The sequence below is a fragment of the Condylura cristata genome, unplaced genomic scaffold, assembly GCF_000260355.1.
Source record: "Condylura cristata isolate star-nosed mole 26May11 unplaced genomic scaffold, ConCri1.0 scaffold00006, whole genome shotgun sequence".
Taxonomy (NCBI): Eukaryota; Metazoa; Chordata; class Mammalia; order Eulipotyphla; family Talpidae; genus Condylura; species Condylura cristata.
In genome coordinates, this window is record NW_004567107.1 from 38,900,958 (window position 1) to 38,928,241 (window position 27,284).

General features: G+C 38.2%; 1 protein-coding gene across 1 annotated transcript in view; it reads right to left on the minus strand.

Moving 5' to 3' along the window:
• The window catches only part of PIP5K1B (phosphatidylinositol-4-phosphate 5-kinase, type I, beta), a 269,554-nt gene that overhangs the window by 197,847 nt on the left and 44,423 nt on the right, over nucleotides 1-27,284 (minus strand). The gene's annotated exons all lie outside the window — the stretch shown is intronic.

A 27,284-nucleotide genomic window follows, 5' to 3' on the forward strand; every position in this document is an offset into this window, starting at 1 on the left:
CCGCCGCCGCCGCCGCCGCCGCCGCCGCCGCCGCCGCCGCGAATCTGTCAGCGGGCTGGTTCCTCTGCGCATGCGTGCTCCTTCGCGCAGGCGCGCAGCAAAGTCTCACATGGTGGCGCCTACTTAATGCGTAATAGATGTGCCGCCGTACTTAGGGAGGGGCCAGGAGTAATTGGGCGGCTAATTAGCGTGTTTCTTCCGCAAACAGCTAGCATTAATGCGTGTTGGTAAAGTTATCATTTTCTCGAGTATGTATTTTAAATCAAGAGTGCTAAAGAGAGGTTCGTGGGGATTTGTGATGGGGTGTGCGGCTGGCCTAACCAGGGAGAATTTCCTGAGTAAGAGACAATCTCCTGAGATCCGAAGAAATTGGCGACTAGGGTGCTGGGTAGAACTGTTGGAAGCTGGGTGTTAAAGCGGCCGGCCCAGAGGCTGGCGGGAACCGGCGCGGAGGGAGGGAGTATGGCCTGGGGTGGAGAGTGAGGCTGGTGTGACCCGAGGTGGTGGACCGGGGCAGATTCTGGTCTTTATCCTGAGAACAATGAAAAACTCCATTGGTTTCTGAACATGGGTATAATAGCGACTGAAAAGCTGTGGCTGCAGAGTGAACAATCGGTTATTGGAGATTAGAAGCAAACGGGAAAGATCAGAGAGTAGGAAATCCTCTTGCATAGAAGATAAAATTTGCTCAAAGATGGTAATGTGAAAGAGGAGATGAAGATTATGGTAAATTCGACAGCCATGGGGTTGACATAAATAATAAACATTACCATATTACCAGGATTTATATTTTACAAGGACTTCAAATTAAAAACTGCCTGAGACAGATGTAAAGTGACATAGATAGTCTGTATTAGTACTTTTTTATTTCCAGTTTGATTTCTGTCACAAGCACATATGGCTTGGTAATACTTACTCCATATGAAGGATTCCATGAGAAAAGCAATAGGCCTTCATATTAAAAAACACATATACACACACACACACACAAAAACACATACACACATCATACTTGGCTCATGTAATTAGTTTAACCTTTCATATCTCAAAATGGGTTAATATTTATTTCTTCATATGGTCAGTTTATACACACACACACACACACACACACACATTTAGTATATGCCAGGTGCTGTACTAGGAAATCATACAAAAATGAGGATACTTAATTTATACTGTAGGAGAAAGAGATGAATGGATGGATGAATGAGGCAAGGAAGCTACTTTGAGAAAACAGAAAACTTTAGGGGGGAAGCGGGATGGTATGATAACATTCTAAGACAAAAGGAAGAGCTGAGATCTAAATGTCAAGAAGGAGCAAGTCATTCTGACAGCTGGGGCACATACCACACATAGAGAATAGCAAGTTCGAAGGTCCAAAGCAGACATGAGTTTGGTGAGTTAGCACGAAAAGCATAAAGGGCAATGCAGCTGAAGCTTAAAGAAGGTGGCAGTATTAAGGTGTAAAGGAGTGTGAATGTCGTTCTAAGAAAAAAAGGGAGAGTTTTAAGCAGGAAAGTGAAATTTTTTTTTTTGGCTTATGTCTCAAATATCCCTATGGTTCTGCAGAAAATAAGTTAAAAGAGGGCAAGGATGGATGCAGAAAGGTGAACTAGGAGTCTGATAAAAGTACAAGCAAGAGATGGATAGGCATGTAAAGGAGAGTTGGTTAAGAATTCTATTTTGGAGGCCCTTCCTGGTGGCGCAGTGGGTTAAAGCACAGCACTAAGAAGCTTAAGCCACTTCCACATGAGTTCGATGCCTGCCTGCCCCGGAGGGAGTGCCACTCCACATGGAGTGGCAGACCTCTCCTGACCCGCCTGCTGCTCCCCTCAGCAGTGTACTTTGTCCATCTGCCTGTTCTGCTCCCCACTCTGTCTCTGGTGAATCCTCTCACCCTCCACATCTCTGGCCTGTACCCCAGTTCTGTATGAATAAATAAATAAATCTTTAAAAAAATTCTATTTTGGTTGACTTAATGCGGAGGTATCTAACTCAGCATTCATATAGTTAGGTAAAATGAAAGAGAGCTTAAGTGAATTTTGTCTGACTCTCATTTTGTAGCTGAAAAAAAGTTCAGAAAGACTGACATAGCATCACACAGCTTGTTTAGTACAGGGAACCAGTACTAGAATCAAGTATATGGATCTTCAATTCTAGTCCATGTCACTTTACATCTGTCTCAGGCAGTTTTTAATTTGAAGTCCTTGTAAAATATAAATCCTGATAATATGGTAATGTTTATTACTTATGTCAACATTATAGAAACTTATTTAAGCTTTCTAAGTTGTACTATTCAAATTGTTTCACATGTATTATCTCATTTATCCTCATAACAACCCTGTAAGTAGGCACTATTGTCTGCATTTGTCAAAGGAAACTGAGGTGCAGGGACAGAACAATATCCCAGAATGACAATCAGTAGCAGAACCTGAACTTTCAGGCTTCAAAGAAAGAACACAATGTTGCCTCCTCAAAGTGCAATGACCTTTCAAGATAGGGAGAAACCACTTCCAGATTGTTAGTAGCTCTGTTAAAGTAATGGGTTCTGTGGCAGGATTTAGGTATGGGTATGATTTTACTATTATATATGAAAGTGGCAGCAGAATTATAAAACAATGTTTTTGGTTAATACTTGAAGTAGAATGTGTGGAAAAGAACAAGAGGGAAAGCTGGAAATTGAAGTTAGAGAATTGGAGCTCAGAATGCAAGGCAAAAGTGCTTACATTTAACACGAGAGACATGAGGGAGCCATAGAGGTTTTTGACAAGGGAAATGACATAATTTGAGCTACCAATTAGGATCTGCCAGGTGGGTTAAGGTTAGAGTGAATGCTGGAACGAACAGGCAGTTTCTAAGTATGTATTACCCGCAGACACTTTACACATTCCACGGTCCCATTTAATCATCATTGCAATTCTATAATTCTATAAATTAGATCGTATAGAGGCACAATTGAGATTCAAAAGATGCAAAAGTCCCTATGGTTACATGTAAGAATAAAGTTATGAACCAATCTGAATCATGGTAACACTTCAAAACCTATGTTCTTTTTGCTGCATTTCCCATGAATTAGAAAAAACAATTGGTTGGCTAACTGAGATGAAATGAGAGCTTAATTTAAAATTGGGAATAGCAGGAAAGGGGGATGGATTTGGGAGACTTAACGGTAACAACAGAACCAGGATGTACAGAGGAGAGAGAATGAGGAGTCACAAATGAGAAGTTTAGGTGTGACTGATTGAAAGAATGGTACATTCTTAAGTAAAAATGGGAGAGAAGAGAAAGAACTTCCAGAAGTAAATTAATACTAGATTAATATATTAACTATAGAACTTAACTTTTTAATCTCCAAAGCATATTGACACTTTACATATTCAGTTATTACTAGTATGGCTCAATTGTGCTGATAATCATGTGTGTCGAGATAGATACAATTATTACCTTTACTAATAAAGCACAGAGTGGTGAGGAGCCTACACAATCAAGTATCAGTGTTTTTGCTTTTTGACAAAACATACTGACTAGAATTTGAACTACTTTCCTCCATCTCTACCCTTCTGTATAGTCATTTCTCACCTAAAATTCAAGGTAATCCTGAAATAAAGGCTCAAGCAGTCACTCTGCTCAAAATCTTTCAGTGGATTCCCACTCAGAGAAGCTCTAGAGCTCTACCTGATGCAGGTCCCTGTTGTCCCTCTGACCACCCTCCCAACCACTTTCCCCCATCTCATGGCCTCTCCTCCAACTGCAGCAGCCCTCTTGCTGTCCAGCAGGCCTCCAGGAATGATCCCCCCTCTAGTCGGTTTATTCTTCCAGTAGATGTCTACACAGCTCTCTGTATGTCACTGACTGAGAGGTGTCCCTCGCCTTCACTTAAGAAAAGCAGCAACAGCTCCCAACACCAAGCCTTGACTCCCATGCCACTTACTCTGCTTTTATATTCCTCCAGAGCATCACATGACAGGCATGTGTCTATTATTTTCTTCACTCTATTACCCAAGAAGGCAAGGGTCCTAAGAACAAAAGCCTTTGCTTTACTCCCAGCTGTATGCCTATTATTGAGACCAGGGTTGATACATAACTTTCAATTAGTGGTTGAATAATTGTGGGAATCGATGATGAATGAATGAATGGACTAATATAGCTTTTGGACTAATATAGCTTTTGTTCTAAAGGGGAGATGACTTTATTCTTTGAAAATTCAACCAAACATACATTTCTAGACTGATTTTTTTTTGTGGCCCTTAGACAAAATTTCCTGGTATCAAAAGTGCTAAGAGTACTCTCTCTCCCATGGAAATAGATTACTTAAAACTACTATGTGGATGAAAACCAAAGCCCTAAGTTTTCATTTGTTTTCATTCAATGCTGATAATGTAGTTGACAGAATTAAAATGCTCAGTGGTAAGGATTCTAGGCAGTGTTTCCATATTGAGTTACTACTTGTCAAAGGAATAAAGGATAAATGAGAGAAAACAGCATTCATAAGATGCTGCAAGTCTGTTGCAAAGAATAATGCCAGTGTCTAGGGGCCTTCCCCTGAGCAATTCCACCTTTGGTTTCACTCTGGCTGTGAATTAATTACCACATTCACACTGCTGATATCCATGTTCACTCCTAAGTAAAAAAAAAAAATCATATCTCTATTCAGTAGTTAAACTTTAATGTGATTTTTTAAAAAATAATATAATAGTTTATTTTTATATAATTTTATGCCTTTTTCCATCTCAGTTGTAATCCCTGTGGTAATATGATGTTTTTAACTGAAAGTTTCTTTTTAATACTGAGTGGCAATTTAGACCTCAATTATTAGTACTCAAAGTACATGACAAGGCAAACATGAACCTCTGAATCTATATTAAATGAATGTAAAAAACTAATTTGAGATACACTAGAAAATATTTCAATGTCCCACATTAACTAGTATCACCAAACTGGAATAAAAATGTTGCAGAGGAAAATTGTATATTACAAGTGCAGGGGGTTGGGGGGGGGTCTCCCTGGTGGTGCAGCGGGTTAAAGCACAGTACTAAGCAGCTAAAGCCATTTCAGCATGAGTTCGATCCCCAGCCCCGGAGGTGACCCACATGGTGTGGCAGACCTCTCCTGACCCACCTGCTGCTCCCCTCAGCAGTGTACTTCGTCCATCTGCCTGTTCTGCTCCCCACTCTGTCTCTGGTGAATCCTCTCACTGCCCCTACATCTCTGGCCTGTACCCCAGTTCTGTATATATAAATAAATCTTTAGAAAAAAGTGGGGGACTTTGGGAGAGCTAATTGCTCTCTTTTTTCTTTTAGGAGGGCTAACTGTCTTAACAACTTAGGAAAATTACCTGGTAGCACTTACTCAAAGAAAATATATGTATGTCTTATCAATAAGCAATTGCACTCCTCAGTATCTACCCAAGCAAAAGTAAGTGTTTATGTCATGTACAGAAATGTTCTTTTCATTAATGATAGCCTCAAGCTGAAAATAACCTAAATTTCCATAAACAGTTGCATGGCTGAATAAATTACAGAATGGAATACTTTAGTTAACAACATGGGTGAATTATAGCATAAAGTTGAAAGACATGAAAACAAAAGAAGACATAGTCTTGAGTTGAGGTATCCCATCCCACACCAGTGGTACACTCACTCTCTATAACTCCACTTTTCAGAAATTCTACAACAGCACAGATCAGTCTTGGGAGGGCACAAGGAAATGTGAGCTGTAACCTGCTGTGGGTACTGGTTACACTAGAGGGCACGTTAGTAAAAACTGATGGAACTAAGCACAGGAAATGTATGTACTTCGGTGTATATCAGCTTAGACCTCAAGAAATTGATAGAGAAAAACAGAATGGGGAACTTGGAATGTAAATGGAAAAGAACAAAGCAGAATGAGAATGTGTTTCAACAGGAAGCTATTTGTTAAAACACAAACCAAGAGCCTAACTCAAACACGGAAAATGATGAGTTTCCCTACCTCCTGAGACATAAGAATGTTGTGAAAGATAAGCTAGCTGGTCTGGATATTAGAAGAGTCAGAAATACATACGTCCCTCCTTGGAGCAACATTTCACTGAGGCACTAAACACCAGTAGATTCCAGCAGCCTCACATAAACACTGGATGCCTGTCTGCGGCCAGTTCTATAGCTCATCAACAAACGTCAGTAACCCTTGGCTCAGTGCCCGCAGCCTTCAGAGTTAGTTATTTCCAAAAAGGCACAAAGAGGGAAGCCCATATTCTAGCCGTTGACCATCTCAACTACAATCTCTGTTGAACCAAAGTCATCTCTGTGATACCAGCATGATGAAATGAACAGAGTTAAAGTAGCCCCCCCTTCCCACCCCCCTTATCTGAGAAGAATGAGAAATGTGGTTAATGATATGATTTGGGTCACATTATCATGATGAAAGAAAAATAGCAGATGTCAGAAACTTGTTATCAGTCATTGTTACATATTGAGATCCCACAGTCTCTACCCTGAAGGTTGCTTAATCTAATCTTTATAGCAGAGGGTTAGAAAAATCAAAGCAGTTTATTGAGGAACTTTGACCCCTCTCATCTCCCATTTTGGTAACAACACTGGCAGGGAGCCACACACACCATGTGGAGGAACTAGAACAGCAGATGGAGACCTCCAGGACCTGATGGAAGAAGCTCAGACCTAGGCTTCAGCACAGTTCAAGTAAACAAGTAATTGTGAACTCTTGTTACTTTGTTCAATCACTTTCAAGGGAGAGTATCTACAGAGATATTAAAAATAAACATCTAGCCCCTACTCTCTGTGAAATCTTTTGAAGAGAATAGAAAAATGAGTCAATATCACTCTGTTCCTCTGTTCATGGATTTTACACATTTTGACAATGTGCACTTTTGGGTACCTTCTCTTTACTCATGAGCTTCTTCTAGGCCACAACCCATGACTGGCGGCTTTTCTGTTTATATGCTTCTCTCTCCCTGTCTGATATCTCTCTGAATTATGAAGGCATAATTTATCTGGCAAGAAGGAAAAAGAACCAATGGCTTTACGGATAATGTATAGTGTTAAGAACATGTAAAGGCTGCATATCTAGTTAATTTATAGATTTCAATCTTCCAGTTAAATGTTTGGGAAACTCCTATAAGGGCCCAATATATTAGTGAACAGCAGGACTATAGCAAAATAAGTACCAAATCTGGAGTCATACGTCTAGTACTGTAACCATGGACAAGTCTGCCACCACTTTGAGCAGAATTTCTCATTGATGAAGTCACAACCAGGCCCATTGTTGGCCTTTACACAGAACCTATTGGTGCGATACAAATAGGTCTCTGCCTATTAAAATACAGTGTTGTGATCACACACGATCCTGCCCACTTTTCCACTACTGCCCCAGGAAGACTGCCTTTGTTTTCTTGGTTTTGGTTTAAGTCTAGAAGAAAATTCTTTGCCTTCCTTAAGACCACAGTAATTTTTTGAGGCATTTTCTGTGCTCTTAAAAGTAAAGATTGAAAGGTTCCTACGCAGTCAGGCAGACTGCTTCTGAAAGCAAAATAAATAAATAAATAAATTAATTAATTAATTAATTAATTAATTAATTAAAATAAATAAATAAATAAATAAATAAATAATAACAGAAACCGCACATCTGAGTCTGGCTGAAAAGAGAGGAACCCCACGGGGCAAAAAGGCCACCAGTAACTAAAAATGTGCCTGGATCAGTGAATCTGATTCCCTGTAGCAGCCATTTGTTAATCCCCAACAGCTACCCTTCCTGGTAGACTGAGCTTTTCAATTGGGACTAATCCCAGCAGCTTACTCTTATTAACTCATTTTAAACCCTCTTTTGAATTACTGCTGCCATGCTACTATCCTTCCTGGCTTATAAACAACTGCACAGAGACACACATCTGTTGTTCCTTCCAAACAAGTCAAACCCAGCCTCGCTTAGAAAAATGAAGAATAATAAAGGGGAAGAAATGGGCAACATTCCAAGAAGAGTATATGGTTACCATTTCTCAAAGTGTGTCTTTCCCTCCATGTAACTGGTACCTTGGAAATTCAGAGGTGCGGGTCAAATGCTCCCAAGAAGTTCGAAGCTGCTGCCCCAAACCTAAAGATTCAGAAGCTGCATGCTTTAGGGAAATTTGCTTGCCAAATTTGACAACTACACAGCCGAGAGCCACTTAATCTATGAGACACTTTAAGGGAGTAAGAAAGAGGGAAATTCACAATCTGTTCTCTTTTCACCCAGTTTTACTTCAAGTTAGCTAGCTATGGTAAGTAAATACAACAAAAAGAATATTAAGGGTGGGGGACTTTTAATCACTCCTATATCATACCAACAAATTTACAAACTGAATATGACTAATTCCTGATCTATGTGCCTCTTTCACCTGCAGTTCAATGTATTTGTAAGAAATAACTTTTGGGCCCTCCCAGCAGGTTAAAACACTTGCACTAAGAAGCTAAAGCCACTTCCGCATGAGTTCGATTCCCGCCTGCCCCGGAGGTGACCACATGGCATGGCAGACCTCTCCTGACCCGCCTGCTGCTCCCCTCAGCAGTGTGCTTCGTAGATCTGCCTGCTCTGCTCCCTGCTCTGTCTCTGGTGAATCCTCTCACCCTCCGTATCTCTGGCCTATACCCCAGTTCTGTATGAATAAATAAAATCTTAAAAAAAAAAAAGAAATAACTTTTAATCACCCATGAAATTCAGCCATCTGAAATTTCCCATTTACAGGATCATACAAATTTTTCTTCTTTTGAAAATTGAAAGTCTAAGAAAATTGACGTCTTCAGTCCTGGCAACTAATTTTTTTTCAATAGACAATGTTGTTTTCTTTAGCATCATTGACAACAGCTTATACTTACTGATGGTTCACGTGCTGGGATTCTTATAAATACTGGACATATTTTTTCTTGTGTAATCCCTACATCATCTCTAGGAAAATTATTCTCATTTTATACATGCGGGAAAGGAGGAACAGCAAAGCTAAATTGCCTGAGCTAACAAAATTAAACAATTAATAAATATCCTATTTGTCCCAAAGCAGTCATGTAAATTAAAACAAATTTTTGGAACTACAAAATGTCAAATTTGAAAGGGGCTACTATATAATCTTTATCTGCAAGGAAAATGAAATTGAGAAAGAGCCAAGGTTTCTTCAAGGTCAAAAAGTCACTGAGGATGGAGTCATGAACAATTATTAAATCTATAGGAATTCATTCCGAATATTTGCTCCCTGGGTTCTCTTTCCATTTCAAACCCCAAGAGAGGGCCAACCTAACCTTAGGCTGTAACATGTACCTACTTACTGGGCATTTCTACTGTATGTTCCATACTCCTTCTAGTTGGTGTACTCCAAATCTGCCACTTCTCGAGACTGAATTCTACAACGATCACCTTGGACTAAATTAAAACTCAATGTTATTTCAGATCTTTCTTTCCTCCATTTCTGTCATTTAAACATCAGTAAAACTCTTCAGTCTTTCCTGCTTAACCATATATCCCTTCTTAACCCTTCAGGCTCTATTATTTCTGTCCATAACTCCTTCCATGAAAGTGGCCCCAATTTGACCCAATAAATGCACTACCAGAGTGAAATTTCTAAAATAATCTCATTAAGATATGCCCCCTACCTCTCACTAAAATTCACTCACTAAATGCCCTCAATAGTGCAGGCGGGTTGACAACAGAGAAGGAGAGTACCCTACTCTCTGCAGGTATGCAGAAGCTCTCCTTCCTTTGAATGAAAAGTGCTATAAGATAGTGTATTTAAGAACATGAGCTCTACAGTCAGAGAATTTGGGTTTAAATCTTCATTCTACATATTTTACATGTCATCTACACATATATGCAGGCACCATGCTTAAGACTGTTTCCTCATCTAAAAATTAGGATAATTCTCTCTAAAATAACTGATGTGACTATCAATTGAGATGAACATGCATGAAATTCTCAGAACATAGCCAAACCTGAGAATTCTCACAACAGAGCCTAGAAGCAGCACATCTTATTTAAATAAACAGCTGTCTCACTTTTCTTTCTTAAGCACCAACCACCTAGTCATTGCCAGCTCCTCCAATATTTATTTATTTAGTGCCAGAATTATATGCAGTTCAGCCTGGACTAAACAAATACTAGGGACAAAGGTGCTATGCCAGAACTGAGATTTCAAATCCCATGACCCCACAAAGTAGTCAGAATACATTATGATTAAGGTTCTGCAAAGACAATTATAAAATTGGAGAAGACCCCATAGAAGTTGAGACTTCAGAATGGAGATAAATTGCACACTATTAACTATAATATAAGCTAGACCTTGTGTCCCCAGCATTCAGTGGGCATCAGAACCATCTATAGAAATTTTTAAAATGAATATAATAGCACCTCAACAGAGATTTCCATTTAGTAGGCCTGGGGTAGGGTGTTGGCATTTTCATTAAAAAATACAATAAAATTCTCCATGTGAATCTGAATATACTCCAAAGATTGGAAACTAATGGCAAAAAACAATCTCTATGACTCTACTACTTTTCTTTTTAAGGGATGAAGAAGCTGCTTTCAGCTGAGTTAACAGAATAAGCAAAGGGTATGTGAAGAATCCTTGACAAAAATGCCCCAAGAGAATCCACTGTAACCTACTCAATGGCACATGAGGAGCCATGTTACAACAGTATTAATTAAGTATGGCTTTTGAAAGAGAATTTTTGTTTTTTCCTGTTATCTGGACTCCTTCTGATGTCTGTTTTGCTCCCAAGAGGCCAGGACGTCAATAAATTATAGAAAACTGATGGTTTTCTTGGCAGTTTGACCCAGCAAAGAACCCCTCCTTAGGTGCTGAGACATTTGCCCATAGGAGGTCTTAACCAAAGGCCAGGGAAGTGCTGAAATGAAACTGGAGGCTTTGCCAACCTTCAGGCACCAGATCTCTGAGATCCCAGTTTGAATCAGTTTTAAAGTAACTCTCGGGCAATTTATTGACTACAAGTGGGCAGAAAGGTTTCTGAGTCATCACTGAGAAGCAGGACTGGACGTTTCCCCATTGAATACATTTATAGAACGAGGCAAAATACAGGGAGTTCTGATTACATTCCATGAGTGCTGCTTGTTATACATAGAAATAAATGCTCAAGAAAATAAGGCCTGGAGGGTATCTTTCAGTGTCCAGGAGAACCTGATGATCTTGGAGCAAAGACTCAGCAGAGGCAGAGGGCAGGAGCATGCAGAAAAAAGATGAGATCAGGAGGAGTTGCACCCTAAGCACATGGAGAGAGACTGCAGGCAGGCTGACAAACTACGATTTGGAAATACACTGATTCAAATTGAGAAAACATTTTCCAGGTTCTGACTGGGTGCCAGCCAGGTACTTTCACACAGACTGAGATGAAAGCAAACAATAAAATGTCACCGTTCTAGGTCATGGAAGGGTCTTAAAGACAGATTGATTGTCTTAAACTTCTTTCCTTCCTGAGAAGTGACTCATGATAAGAAAAATACTGATGACACAAAAGAAGACAGTTAAGATGAAAACCTTGGAGTAGATGGAGGGGATGAATTCAGGGCACAGTAATAGGTTATAAAAATTTTTGTTTACAGTCTCAAACAATAATCTTTACTTTTAGAGCCACCATATCTGGGGAAGTTAACATTGGTCTTCTCATAAACAATAGTTAATTACAGTTTCAGAGTGTTGCTTATTTTTAATCTGCTCCATCATTGACAACATAAATATGTTTACCTTCTTCAGCAAAAATGAAGGGAAGATGCCATGGATGCTCGGTACAGTGCTTAGGCTTCCAGAAACAGGTATAGGCCAGAACTGCCCCCAACACACACAATCCTATAACATAAGTGACAGTGAAAGCCTGCACCTACTTCCCTACTTAATTTGCTTTGGGAATGTATACACTCTAAAGGATTGGATGATCTTAACAATAGGTCAAAGAATAGAACAATTTCCTTGGGCTGAAATGAATTCTGCACATGCTGTAGAATTCAGAAGGAAAAATAAATGGAGGAAGATGTACGCAATAGCCAAGTCCCTGCAAAAATGGGCCCTCCATCTCATAATTTTTTAAGTAACTTTTCAATAAAAAAAAAAAAAGATAGGGAGACCCTCCCTGGTGGTACAGCGGGTTAAAGCACAGCACTAAGAAGCTAAAGCCAATTCCGCATGAGTTCGATCCCTGCCTGCCCGGGAGGTGACCACATGGTGCGGCAGACCTCTCCTGACCTGCCCGCTGCTCCCTTCAGCAGTGTACTTCGTTGATCTACCTGTTCTGCCCCCCACTCTGTCTCTGGTGAATCTTCTCACTGCCCCTGCAACTGTGGCCTGTACCCCAGTTCTGTATGAATAAATAAATTAAAAAAAAAAAGATAGGGAAATAGAAGTAGATCATTGGGTATAAGCATTTAAGCAAATATTTCATCATCTGTCCAAATGTTTCCATCACATGCCCCAACGGGATGACTAGCCAACTTGCAAGATACTTCTTTATAGCTAAGAGCCTAGCAAGTTTTGCCAGTATACGTCTCTAATTTATTCTCAACACCAGGGATCCCAACTTAAATGACTCCAAGGACAGAGCTCGATGCAGGGATGACAGCACTAAGAGCATCTGCACTAGCAAACTGGAGAACCCTCTAGCACCTAAACTAGGTCGAGAGTTACTGCTCTACTCTAGCCAGCTTATGTCCTGGCATCTTTGCTGAAACATTTTTCAAGAGAATTAAAATCCAGAGTCTTAAAAACATAGACCCTCAAAACTTGTAGTTACTACATTATAAATAATTTGAAAAGTTACCACATTGGGTGGACCTGGCTCAAAGTATCTAAAGGCTGACTCAGGTTTTGAGGCATAAGCTCATATCCTCTGAATCCATTATTTCTTTGCAAATTTTAGGCTCAGGCCTCTATCCCCAGGACTCATTCCTGTTCAACTGCTTGATGACATCCCTTCCATATGTACTTTGTGATTTTGTTTTAAGTTCAGTGCCTCTCTCTAGCCACAAGATCTCTAAGAGAGGTAGGAGTTGGTCTCAGAGTAAAGAGAAGTCCTGATTGGCACAGGATCTGGGATATGTCAGGTGCAAATGAAAATCAGGGTAAGGTCACTGAAGCCTCCCCAGGTGGACTATGATTGCATCTACTGTTCCTTCCTATCTCCATCCTCACTAGCACCAGTGAGAACCAGCTACCCACTTAATGATTTCTCTTGTTGCTACACACTCATTCTAAAATTGATTCTCACTTTCTAGGCATGCACTTCAAATATCCACAAATAACAAAGCTTACATCTTCTACTCCAATATTTCCTCTCTCTTATTTCTTTCTCTTATCTCTTGGATAGTACAACTGAGTAAAGCTTATAATAGTGAACTTGTAATAGTGAACTTATAATAGTGAAGCTTATAATAGTGAATTCCTACTATGCACATGCTTTCAATGGGAATGTTCTTGTTTCACAAAATTTGCTGATTTGGTATGAAACTACATATTGAAAATAAAGCCATAAAGGTGACAAGTTTACTCAGTTTTAATTTTTGTCTCTTTAATAAGGAGTATGTGTTGGATATTTTTCCTGTTACTGCAGACTGGCTTTATTTAGTCTTTTAAAAGTAAATTCTAGGCCCTCCCTGGTGGTACAGCGGGTTAAAGCACAGCACTAAGAAGCTAAAGCCACTTCAGCATGAGTTAGATCCCTGCCTGCCCCAGAGGTGAGCCACATGGCGTGGCAGACCTCTCCTGACCCGCCCGTTGCTCCCCTCAGCAGTGTACTTTGTCAGTCAGCCTGTTCTGCTCCCCACTCTCTCTCTCTCTGGTGAATCCTCTTACAATCCCTGCACCTCTGGCCTGTACCCCAGTTCTGTATGCACAAATAAATAAATCTTTTAAAAAAGTAGTTCTACTGACATAATTTATATGCAACAGGTTTGTTCTTTTAATGACTACAACTCAGTGAGTTTTGGCAAATGTATAGTCAAGTAACTACTGCTCCAACAAATGTATCATTGCCTATTGAACAGTAGCAAAAACCCTTTGGCACCTATTAAGATGACCATATAGACTTTTCCCTGTTTGGGAAATCTAAAATCGAGATGAGGTTCTCCCACAAAGCTCACACTCACGTGATGCACTCCCTCTTGACCTTGGAAGTTGTTTTAACACATTCTTTTGAAGGAATTTCACTGAAGGGCTTCACGTCAATATTTATAAGCAAGACTGACCTACAGTGTGTTATGTGTGCATGTGTTTGCACATGTGTACAACGCAGATGTAAGTTCTGGTATGAAGATCATTTCAGTATCTTAAACAAGCTTGAAAGATTATCTTTTACTCCATATTTAGAACAATTTTTTTTTTAAGATTTATTTATTTGTGCATACAGAACTGTGATACAGGCCAGAGGCTCAGGGGCATTGAGAGGCTTCACCAGAGACAGAGTGGGGAACAGAACAGGCAGATCGACAAAGTACTGCTGAGGGGAGCAGCGGGCGGGCGGCCCAGGAGAGGTCTGCCACGCCATGTGGTCACCTCTGGGGCAGGCGGGAATCGAATTCATGAGGAAGTGGCTTTAGAATCTCAGTGCTGTGCTTTAACCCACTGCGCCACCAGGGAGGGCCTAGAACAACTTGTAATAGTAATATGTGAACATTTATCTGGGTTTACATGGAACAGTTCCATTTGATAGTGATTACCCCCTGATGAATTATATATTTACCCTATTTTATAATTTCAACATTCATGAATTCTGGAAGAATTTACTCAGGTCTTCTGGGCCATGCAGACTGAATTAAGAGAGCACCTTTTGGTAATTTCATTTCTTCAGTGGTAACTGATTTAGGTTATCTTGGGAGAGTTTAAGAAATTTTTCCCAGAAATACCATCCACCTCTTATCTGCTTCTTATCTACCTTCATCCATCTTCCTATAATTTCACATAGTACCTGATGCTGTTTTTGATTATTTCTCACTTTGGGCTCTAATTTAGTTGATTTTTACTTTCTTCAGCAATAAAAGACTGTTTTGTGTACAAAATTAAATAATAAAGACACATTAGAAACACTGAGAGATGCCCATAATCCCATCACCCAGAAATACTGTTGACATTGTTATGCAAAACATTCTGCTTTTATCTCTTTGCGTACCTGCCTTCCTATCACCCACACAGGATGTTTTGTCTTCTCCACATTATGATGTGAACATCTTTTCTGTATTAATATAGATTTACATCTTTAATTTCAAAGGCTATCAAGCAGGACCATACATAAGTTTCTTAATTATATTCCTGATAAAAAGGCATAAGAAGTTAACTTTCCTTGTACAATTTTTAAAAATATTGTGTTAACATGTTTAACATCTTGTTCATTGGTTATAAAATTATCAAAAGTAGATATGCGCAAAGACATATATTTAAATACATTTCTGCTTGTAAAAACTGTCTGTGTAGCTTATTTTAAAAATCAGAAAAGAACAAAATAGAGATTTCCTGCAATCAATTAACCTGTGATAGTTTCTGTTAGCATTCTGTTAGCTATATACCCAGCAGCTCTTACTGCACTCCTTTTTAAAACTACAGATGAAACCAGATTATACCCTGTAGTTTGTAATTTACTATATTATGCTATCATCTTCTGCTGCATGGCAACATACTGAACAATTATACAGAATTTAATAGACAAAGGAATCATCATCTGATGATCTACTTATAGAAATTTGAGATGCTTTCAATTTCTGCTATTATATACAATGTTAAATTAATACCATTACATTTTACTTTTGCTCTGCTGTTTAATTATGTCCTCAAGCTAAATTCCCAGAGGTGGAACAACTCAATATTAGATCAAAGATATGTACTTTAAGGCTTCTGATGAACACAATGCCCTTGAGAAAATCTACATCGACTGACAGTCCCAAAGGAGTCTGAGTGCTTATTTTCCACCTTCATTTCAAAGGCAGTATTTTTATTCTTCTAGACAACAAAAGTGAGACTTTGGGTTTTTTTTTTCATTTTTAAAATTTAACAAATTGGACTTTTTAAAATGTGACTGTAGTTCTTCACAATAAATCAACTAATCACTTTGTCATCTTTTATCTATTTGTAGTTAAAATAGCTATAGTAAGTTCTATTTATTTATGAAAATTTTAGGTCCTGTTTTGCTGAAGAATTTTAAAAAACCCAGAGGAAAACATGCCTTGCAGTTTTAGAAATAGCTCTTGTGCTATTACTGGAATTTTGCTTTAGGTTTATTCCAGTAAGGGAGAACAAGCATTTTTTTCCATGTGCTATTAACATAAATATGTACCAAAACAACATTATGAAGTGTTTTTTCAAGAACAGAATTCATTATAGAACCAGGTACAGTCCCAGCTTTCAGTAAAGTATAAGTATTTTAATAAGTATTTCATTAAATACAGTCATCTGTATATGCTTCATGGAACAAGTCACTGAAATGACATAGAGACAAGCTTCACCACAATGTGAACATCTGTAATTTCTCCAGTACAATCTCACTGAGAGCTTTCTTATTTCTTTCTTAGCTTTCATTTTTAAAGGAGCCCCCACGAGGAACTAACTGACTGATTTCCTTCAGAGCAAAAACATGGTGAGCACTCACTACTTTTTTTTTTTTTAAAACAGATGACCCATAATAATGATGATAATGAGCAGAAATTGCAGCATTCCAGCAAAGCATTTCTATTTAAATACAATACGCAGGGTATATAATATATAATGTAAAAGGCAGTAAATTCCTATGGCCTTCTCCACTTTTTAAAAACTAGTTATATTTTTTAAATGCACTCACAAAACACATGTAAAATGTTTCAGTGTTTTTAATTACTATTAAAGAAGTCAAGATAGTTATGATTTCAAATAAAATCAATTTTTGTTGATGTATGAATGCTTATGATTATGAGATGCTACTAAGAGACCACATAGTAAAGGTGAAGGCAAGACAAGATTTACCTTATCAATTATAACTACAATAAGTTCCCTGTTAGCATTATTACTTTTTTTGTTTTGATAAATTATTGCCTAATTTACCTGACAGAAGTAGCATTATAGCAATAAATACAGGGCAAAAATCTAGTAAAATAAATGTTTATGTTCCCAAAGCATTCACTTTAGAGAGATACTCAATTCTAAAGTGTTACAATAATACCTTGATAAAAGAAGGATTATTACACACGACAGCAACTCAAGAAACCAATTTTATCCTCCTAATTTGTTCACTGACCTATAGGTGCCTAAATAAAATGGTTTCCAAAATGTAGTATAAGAGATGATTCAAACAGATTAAGAAAATAAATGACACTTGGAAATACACAAACTGTAATTAATAGCACCAAGAATTCATCCACAATAGCTGGGCCTACCTGACTAAATATTCCTAGAAATAACCCACAATTAGCTCTTGAATACAAAGGGGAAAAGAAAACTCACTATGGAAATTGCTTGTTTGAGATTAAGGTAAAATCCAAAATCATCAAATACCAGCCAGACTTAAAGAGAATCAAAATAAATTGGAAAATTATGACATCTCCTGAAAGCATGTGGGGGGGGGGGGGTTGAGGAGGAAGCAGTAAGAGAGGAGTGTCAACAAAAGGTAGTTATCTTTTAAAGGAGAAAGAAGAAAGGATCAGAGTCGTTCATGTTTCTGGAGATGATGCCTTAAGCAAGTGCTTTAATTCTCATCTGTCTGGCAAACTAGAAGTTAGCTAGGTTGACCAGCCAGGCTGGCATCATCTGTTGGAACCCTTCAACGTATTCATCTGCATTTGCTCTGCCTACTCATCCTCTCTTAAGAGACCATTTGCTATAAATACAGGTGCTTGAGGAAGTTTACCAATTCAGAGGAGGAAAATTTTCCACCTCATTGTCATAATGATCACAGCATGCTGAGTGTTTTCCATTTTAAACATAAATTGATAAAGTGGAATTTTTCTTCAACAGTCTCGATGGTGATTTTGAGTAGTATGAATCAATTCACTAGAGTCCAATCAACCTTTCAAAATGATGAATTATCAATCCAACAAGCTGTGAATCATGTATCTTTTAAATCGTTCAATTTCTCCATGCTCAGAGTATTATGCTGAAATTCCTTGGCATGGGTCATCAGACCCTGCCTACTCAAGACCTTTCAACCTCAAGTAATACAGTGATTGTAATCATCATCATCACCATCAACAGCTGACACTTGATAAATATTCTTTATATGTTAAGGTGATGACCTAAGCATTTTACTTGTTTAAAAGCTCATTTAAAATTACAAAACTCCATGAGGTAACTTGTGTTCCTTTGCTTTACTAAAGGGGGAGCTAAGGCACAGAAAGATTACATGCTTTGCCTTCTCATGTACCCCAATGAATCTCAGTTCGCAGACACAGAAATATCTGCAGGTCTTGCAAATGCTACCTGCTGTTCCACATCTCTGTTCTTTTGCAGACTATCTGCTTGCCCAGAAAACTGTTCACAGCTCCTGGAGAAGGAGCATGGCAGCTTGAGGACAGAATGCCTATTGCCTTCCAGAGAATTTGGCCAACTATGTTCTCATAAACATTTCTAAGTGATGGATGGCTAAGACAGATACTACAATACACGTCAAATGGAGCTTAACAATTGAGATCTCCCAACCAGTTTACTACCCTCCAAATCAATACCTCTTCAAGTTGAAATATAAGTCCTACTTTTGTGACTCAGTGTCCTCAGAAAATTTCTGCCTTCTATCGGCTTCTATCCATTTACTCTAAGGAATAATGGCAAATTTTGAAGATTTCTCTCCAAATCTTTGATAATGGCATAATTAATCTGCAAATGGATATAGCATTTTACCAAGGCTGCAAGTAATTATAGCGAGAGCCAGATATAAAAATCTATCCAAAAGCATAGACTGAAATGCAAATTAATAGCATCCAATTTTTCTATTTTAACGAGCATGTTCACTAGGACATTATGAGTCTATATTCAGAAAAACAGCCGTCCACAAATTTCAACCACCTGCTCAGCAGAAAGAAAACAAAAATGCAGTGAACTCTGGCAAATATATCTGATAGCTTTGATTAGAAGATCAAAAAAAAAAAACTGATAAACTCAGGCAATCCATTCTTATTTTCTTGAGAAATGTTTATCTTCTAGTGCTATCTTTTCATGGAACAGAACATGGTCTTAGGCATCTTCTCTGAGAAACATTGACACAGGTTTCATTGAAATGAAATTCTTCAGTCATTTTTCCTCACTCTTAGCTCTGATTCTTTCAATTGACTCCTGTCCTCCACATAACTAACTGTAGCCCAACTCAGAGCTAGATGAAATGACTAGCTCTGAAATTACTGGTAAAAATCTCAGAGCCATGGCTACGTGGCACAGGCAGAATATGGTATCTGTGTCCTAATCCCCCGAATGTGTGAGTATATTACATAGCAACATAGAATTAAGGTTGCAGGTGAAAATTACAGTTGCTAATCAGTTGACCTTAAACTAAGATTATTCTGGAATATTCACTGTGCCCAACGGGATCACAAGGGCACGCTAAAGGAAGAGGGATTCAGGAAATCCATGCCCAAATGATGCAAGATCAACCAACTGTTACTGGCCTTGAGAAAGAAAGTGGCCATAAGCTAAGGAATTCTGCTGAACTACAGCATCTGAGGCAGAGAAGAAAACAGATTCTTTCCAAGGAACATCAAAGGGAGGCAGTCCTGCTGACACCTTAATTTTAGTCCACTGACACCAATTTCAGTCTTCTGACCTTCAGAACTATAAGACAATAAACGTCTGTCATTTTAAATCACCATGTTTGTAGAAGTTTGTTACAGTAACAATAGGAAATGAATAGAGGCAGTTTTATTTAAGAGATAAATGTTTTTTTTTTTTTTCATTTTGGAAGCAGATGAGCATCTGTACTCAGAAAGGAAAGCCAAGTACATCTATTAGTACCATATCTGACATGATCATTTCCTTGGTTGCCCTCACCGAAACTACATTATCACCAAACATAAAACTTCACACCTTTCATTTTATGGAAATGATCTGGAATACAAGCTAATCAGTTCACATGTGAGGCTTTGTGCATACAAAATTCATAACATTTTATGAGTACCAAAGCATCCTCAGAGAAGAACAGCTGGTCTGTTCCCAATAATTAATTTACAAATGAAGGCATCAGGTCAGAAGGCCTTGGGTAGGTAGTGCTATACTCCAGGTTGCATATCCAGTTATTCTCTAATTAACTGCTGACACAAATGTAGTTTCTCAATTGTTTCACCTTCCCCTCCCCCCACTTTCTCTCTCTCTTTCTCTCTAATTTTCTTCCAATGTCCCATGCCAATAGTAACTAGTATTAAATGTTGTGATACAACTAAACTGCCACTTGATATAGATACTACTAAAGTGATTTTATTTTAAAATATTTCACTTATTTGCATACAGAACTGGGGTGCAGGCCAGAGGTGCAGGGGCAGTAAGTGCATTCACCAGAGACAGAGTGGGAGCAGTACAGGCCCATGCACTAAGTAACACTGCTGGGGGAGCAGGTCTGCTGCATCATGTGGGTCACCTCCAGGGCTGGGGATCAAACTCACACTGAAGCCACTGTGGCTAGCTTGCTGTGATGTGCTTTAACCCACTGCACCACCAGGGAGGGCCCTAGAGTGAATTTTTAATCTTCATTTTAATTAAAAACTTTTTCACAACTGATGCTTGTTTCTGTTACTGGGAAACAACTTGTTTGGAACAATCTGGGAATGTAAATCTACTTCTTCAACTGTAAAACATATGAAAGCTAAATACAGATCATGTTTTTCTGATGAAAATCTTGTGTCTGAACATGCTGAAAGAGTAAAGTACATTGGATTTGGAAGACTAGTCTGGAGCTAAAATATATGACTCATTTTTCACACTGTCAGAATGATAAGTTTGATTAAAGAAATATATCATTTAAGATTAGTTTTACCGGCCTTCCCTTGTGGCACAGCGGGTTAAAGCACTGCACTAAGAAACTTAAGCCACTTCCGCATGAGTTCAATTCCCTCCTGCCCTGGAGGAGAGGTGGCAGACCTCTCCTGACCAGCCCACTGCTCCCCTCAGCAGTGTACTTCATCCATCTGCCTGTTCTGCTTGCCTCTCTGCCTCTGGTGAATCCTCTCACCCTCTGCATCTCTGGCCTGTATCCCAGTTCTGTATAAATAAATAAATAAATAAAGATTAGTTTTACCTATTTATTTCTACTTTTTAAATGCAATTACTATGAAATTTAAATTTATACATGTGGCACTCAGAATATTTCTATCAGCCAGTGTTGTCTGAAAGGAGCAGTCTGAGATACACATACATTTTCACCTGAAATTCTAGAAAAAGAAAACAGCCCAAATACAAGATATTTGTTTAATACAAAGAAGAACCCATAGAGGGAATGTGTGGCAGAAGAACTGTGTATACATGATCAAACTTCATAACAAAGTCAATGAGAAAAGAAGATTCTTTCCTTGTTTTATTCATTTTTAATCAGCATGGACAAAGGATGATTAGAAAAAAAAAGATGCTAAAAAAATAACTTCGGACCTCTCTGGTGGCACAGCAGGTTAAAGCACAGCACTAAGGAGCTAAAGCCACTTCCGCATGAGTTCAATCCCCGCCTGCCCCGGAGGTGACCACGTGGCGTGGCAGACCTCTCCTGGCCAGCCCGCTGCTCCCCTCAGCAGTGTACCTCGTCGATCTGCCTGTTCTGCTTCCCGCTCTGTCTCTGGTGAATCCTTTCACTGCCTCTGCACCTCTGGCCTGTACCCCAGTTCTGTATGAATAAATAAATAAATCTTTAAAAAAAAATAACTTCCCTTGTTTGTTGGTTGGCTCTTAATTTACAGGTGACCTTGTAAATGAAAGCTGTAGACTAAGAATGAATACAGAGAGGCCAGTGTACATTTTTAGAAATCTATTTTTTCCACAAATGTGTCAAGCTGACAAAATGAAGATACAAGCAATTCACAAATTCTTCCCATTAAATTTCTAATTCAAGCTCTCCTTGTCTTTGGCTTGAAAATGGATCAGCTATCAGTTTTTAGAACTAGTGTTACTCCAAGGAGGAAGACATGATGAGCTGTCTGAAAAGCACTGACAAAAATATCAGTCCTGAAAAAGTCCCTGGAATTTGGCCTTAATAGTAAGATACATTATCCAGCCCTATTCTTCACACTGTTTGCTCTGGCTGACAGGAGAGAGCCCTTGGTGGTCACGGCACCATGTGTCACATGACTGATCAAAGATGTCAACGCAAAGTCCACCCTGTGGCTCAAAGAGAGGAATAGTTTCAGAAGCCACTGGTTGCTCAGAGAAAAGAAGTGGTTTGTTGGGGGTTGGGGAACTAAGTCTCTCAGAGATCAGAGGGATAATCTCTTCCCTTTGTTTGCAGGCCTGGCAAGTACTGGGCCAGTACTGTCTCAGGGCCTTGCTGAGGTCCTGCTGGGGTTCACCTTTACACTCTGGCCACCTCCAGTCTGCACCTATCACCTTGCTCTTGATTTTCACAGCCCAGCCATCCAGTTCCCCAACTTCAATGCCTCTAATTTCCATTCAATGCTCTTTCATTGAAAGACAAAAAAGGTCATGATAAAAATGTTTAGATAAAGGGATAGTAAACAGGTCTATATATGCAGTGTGAGAGCAATTACAGACACAGGAAAAACAGCTGCAATTATCAATAATGATTATGCGGATATGCACATATTCTGTATCTTTCAATATTTTCACATGGGGGATACATTAAACAGGTGAATTTATCTTTTTATTTTTTTAATATGGGAGGGAGTGTTAAAATAGAGGAGCTAGACCTCCCTCGTGGCAGAGGGGGTAAGTCTCAGCACTATCACCTCAAGGACTGAGTTCTATCCCCCCTCCCAGTAGCTAACCCACATGGCACAGCAAGCTTCTCCTGTTTCCCCACTGCTACTTCAAGCAGTGCATTTCAGTAGATCTGCTTGTTCTGATCCCCACTGTCTCTGAATCTCACCCTCACATGTCTGGCCTACACCCCAGATCTTATATGCAGCCTGCACCCCAGATCTTATATGCAATAAATAAATCTTAAAAAATATAAAAAAGGATCAATATTACTAAGATACTGGAATTTATTTTGAGTTAGCATGCATCTCTGACACAAGCACTTACACATGCAAACTGCTTGTGACATGATTAAAGAGAGAAATAGTCAACAATGTACTTTCAAAGTGCCATATTGCTAATCCACAAGATAGGACTAGTACTGAAAACAAAACTGTGTTCTTCAGAAAAGCAATCTCCAAAATACAACACAAAAAACCTAAAATTTATTTCTACTTTGAAGTCTATATGTGAACTTCCACTATTCAATTATACCAGGCATCTAAGTTGATAACATTGTATGAAAAATTAAGACATTCCATTACATGAAATTTTGAACCACCTCTTAAACTTGAGTATATGTCCAATATTTCTTACAGATTTTTAAAGGTTCAACAGAGCAGGTACAAATTACTTAAGAATCTCAAGTAAAAGGTACTTCTTTATTTACCAGATGTCACTTTTTAGTTTAGTAAAACTCCAGGCAAACGTTATCATTTTCACACAACTTAACTGCTATGCATCGAGAAGCCACCACATATTAAAAATATTTTATTTTGGAGAAGAAAGACACTGACATTGTCAAAGTACTGTAGGAAGAGAATCACAAATCATAATAATGGCAAAATTCAATGACAGCCCCTCTAAAGTCAGAAAGTAGACAAGAATACCATCTATCACCTCTGTAGTTTAATATTTCTCTGTAATTGTTAGTCAAAGCAGTACAAAATAATAATAGAAATGAAGATTTAATTAACATTATTTGGAAATGATTCAGTAGCTCACTGATAAAATCCAGTAGAATGACTTGAAAAAAAAAATGTCAGTTACCATAAAAAAATTATGAAGCTCTCAATTTTCCAGAAATAACCAGGAAAAAAAAATGGGATAAAACATTCAAAGGGGAAAAAATGATAAGAGAAATAGGAATATATTTAAGAGGGTTATATAGAAACAACACCAAAAAGTTCCTGTAACATTACTGTGGGGACACAGTAATGAAGATCAGTGTACCTTTCTGTTTAATGTGGGACATTCAATACAAAAATTACAATTTCCTGCCAAATAAAATTAGAAATATAATAGTTATAATTAATATCTCCCTGGAAATTGTCTTCAGGACTTGACCAAAGTACTCCAAATCTTTATTAAAAGAATAAACATTTTCAAGAAAATTTAGGGAAAAAAAAGAATGATTTAAGTAGATATAGCTTGTATTGCCAGATATCAAAATGTGTCATAAAGCTATGGGCTCTCAAAGTAGTTGTGTTCTTAACAGAACAGCCTAGAATCAGCATACAATAGCATTTTAAATTATTATAAAAAATGGTTGACATTATTAAATCAAATTGGTCAGCTGGCTATTTATTTTGGAAAGATAGAATTTGACCCCTACTTCTCACTCCTCACAAAAATAAATTTCAGGTGCAATAAAATTTAAACATGAAAAATGAAACCACAAAATTACAAGAAGAAAATAAAAGTAATATTTACATAAGATTGCAGTGGAAAAGAAAAGCAAAACAAATGCAAAAGTTATTAGGGTTGACAACATAAAAATACAAATATCTGAAAAAGAACAAAATACTGAACACAAAACTGAAAGGAAGGCAAACTGAAGAAAATATCTGCAAACATACAGACCAAATGAAAATTGGTACCCCTATCAACAATGAGTTCCAAACTAATTTTAAGACTTTGATTTTTAAAAGTAAACATGCAGGACAATTACTGATTGGGGAAAACACTTTTTGCACTCCCTACAACTGACAAGGGATTGATCACAAAGCTCTACAAAGAGGGGACACTACTCAATGAAAACAAAGTAAACAATTCCGGTCAAAAATTGGGCAGAGGAGCTAAGAAGACACTTCTTAAAGAGGAAATACAAAATGCAACAGGTATATGAAAAATGTTCAATATCACATAGAACCAATCAAAATGACAATGAGACACCACCCTGCCAGTGAGAGTGGCACATAATTAACAAAAAATAGCAATAACAAATGTTGTCAAGGATGTGGAGAAAAAGGAACTTTTCTACATCACTGGTAGGAATGCAGACTGGCTCAACCTGCATGGAAAACTGTGTGGAGATTCCTCAGACTACCAAAAATGGAGCTTCCATATGATCCAGCAACTCTACCCAATCTACCCAAGGGACACAAAAACATGAATTCTAAAGGACACCTGCACCCCTATGTTTAATGCAGTACTATACAGTAGGTAAGATATGGAAATAACCAAAATGTCCAAAAATACATGACTGGATGAAAGAAGATGTGGTGTATATATATACTCAATGTAATATTACTCAGCAATCAATAAACTCATGCCATTCACAGCAACATGGATGGAGCTGGAAGGGCTTATACTCAGTGAAATAAACCTGAAGAAAAAAGAAAAAATACATTGGATGATTTTACTTATCAGAGGAATATATGGGAACCAAATAAGGTATCAAGAAGGAAAGCAATTATAGTAAATAAAAAAATAATAAACAAGCAACTATAAATCAGAGATTCTTTAATAACAGAGGGGATTATACAGGAGAAGGAAGAATTAAGAGACTATGGTGATGGTTCACGGGTGAATTAGTAGTAGAAATTTTATGGGGATGACACCTGAGAGGAGAAAGCACCTATTGTAGAAAAATGAAGAATGATATGAAGTATGTATAAATTTAAAAAAATCATACAGAGGGCTCAAAACATTCCTAAAATCAAATGTATGAAAATTAAAATACAAACATGATAGTACTTTCAATACCAACATATCAAACATTTTTTTTAAAAACAGTGATCACACTCAGTTTTCAAGCAAGCAGGGAATCACCCAGTCCCACATATATATGGGTGTCTTTTATCTAGAGGCAGGCTTTGGAGGGAGGGAGGGAGGGAGGGAGGCAGGGAGGGAGGGAGGGAGGGAGGGGAGGAGAGGGGAGGGAGAAAGGGAGGGAGGGAGGAAGGAAGGAAAGGAAGAAAGAAAGAAAAAACCTTTTGCAACCCTTCTGATGTAGTAATTACACTTCCAGGAATTTATCTGATGGAAATGACTGGGTGTTTGAAGCATATTTATACTATTTAATGATAAAAATAAATTTCTAGTCAGAGTAATTTATTATGCTAGGTGCATTAAAAATGCAATAGTTAAAGATGTTACAGAAAACTGACAGAAATATATTCGTGCCATATTAAGTTTTTAAAAAGTAGGTTCTAAAATGGTATGTTCTCTATGATTGTTTTTAAGTAGATCAGCAAGTGAATACAAAGAGAAAAGATGAAGTGATACATACCAGAATTATTTAAATTGGTTATTTTGCAGTGTGGGATTATGAGAAGTTTTATCTTTTTATCACTGTGTTTTCTAAATTTTCTTCTGATCAATGCATTCTTTTATACTAACAAATATATGTTTTAGGCAAAGCACATTTTCAGCAGATTTTCCTAGGAGAAGAATTAGAAAGAAATGAAATGAATCTTGCAGAGTTTCAAGATTTACATGGCATTAATCAGCAAGTTCAGAAACTAGACATTATTTTTACTTATTCTTTACCTCTTACTTTCCCCCCATATTTTCTCCTCCTGATTGCTCTACATAGGCTACTTTTTTTTTTTTAATGTCTGTCATGATAGTTGTTTTTAACTAAGATGTAAAACAAAACAAAACCCCTACTTTGTTTATTTTGGACACTGCTGCCCTTTTTTAAAAAAAGAAGATTTATTTGTGCATACAGAACTGGGGTGCAGGCCAAAGGTGCAGGGGCAGTGAGAAGATTCACCAGAGACAGAGTGGGAGCAAACAGGCTGACTGACGAAGTACACTGCTGAGGGGAGCAGCGGGCGGGTCAGGAGAGGTCTGCCAGGCCATGTGGTCACCTCCAGGGCAGGCAGGGATTGAACTCATTCGGAAGTGGCTTTAGCTTCTTGGTGCTATGCTTTAACCTGCTGCGCCATCAGAGCGGGCCCACTGTCCTCATTTTTTTTTTTTTTACAGGTTTTGTATTTTTTTAATTTTATAATAGTTTATTTTTACATATTTTTGTGCATTTTTCCATCTCAGTTGCAATCCCCTTGGGTTTCCCATCACCAAATCACCCATGTGCCATCACCATAGTCCAGTGCATTTCCCTCCCCCCACTGTTTTCTGTCCTCATTTTTAATGTCCCCTTGTAATTCTGCATCTAACAACTCCCTTTCAAACTTTCTAGTTT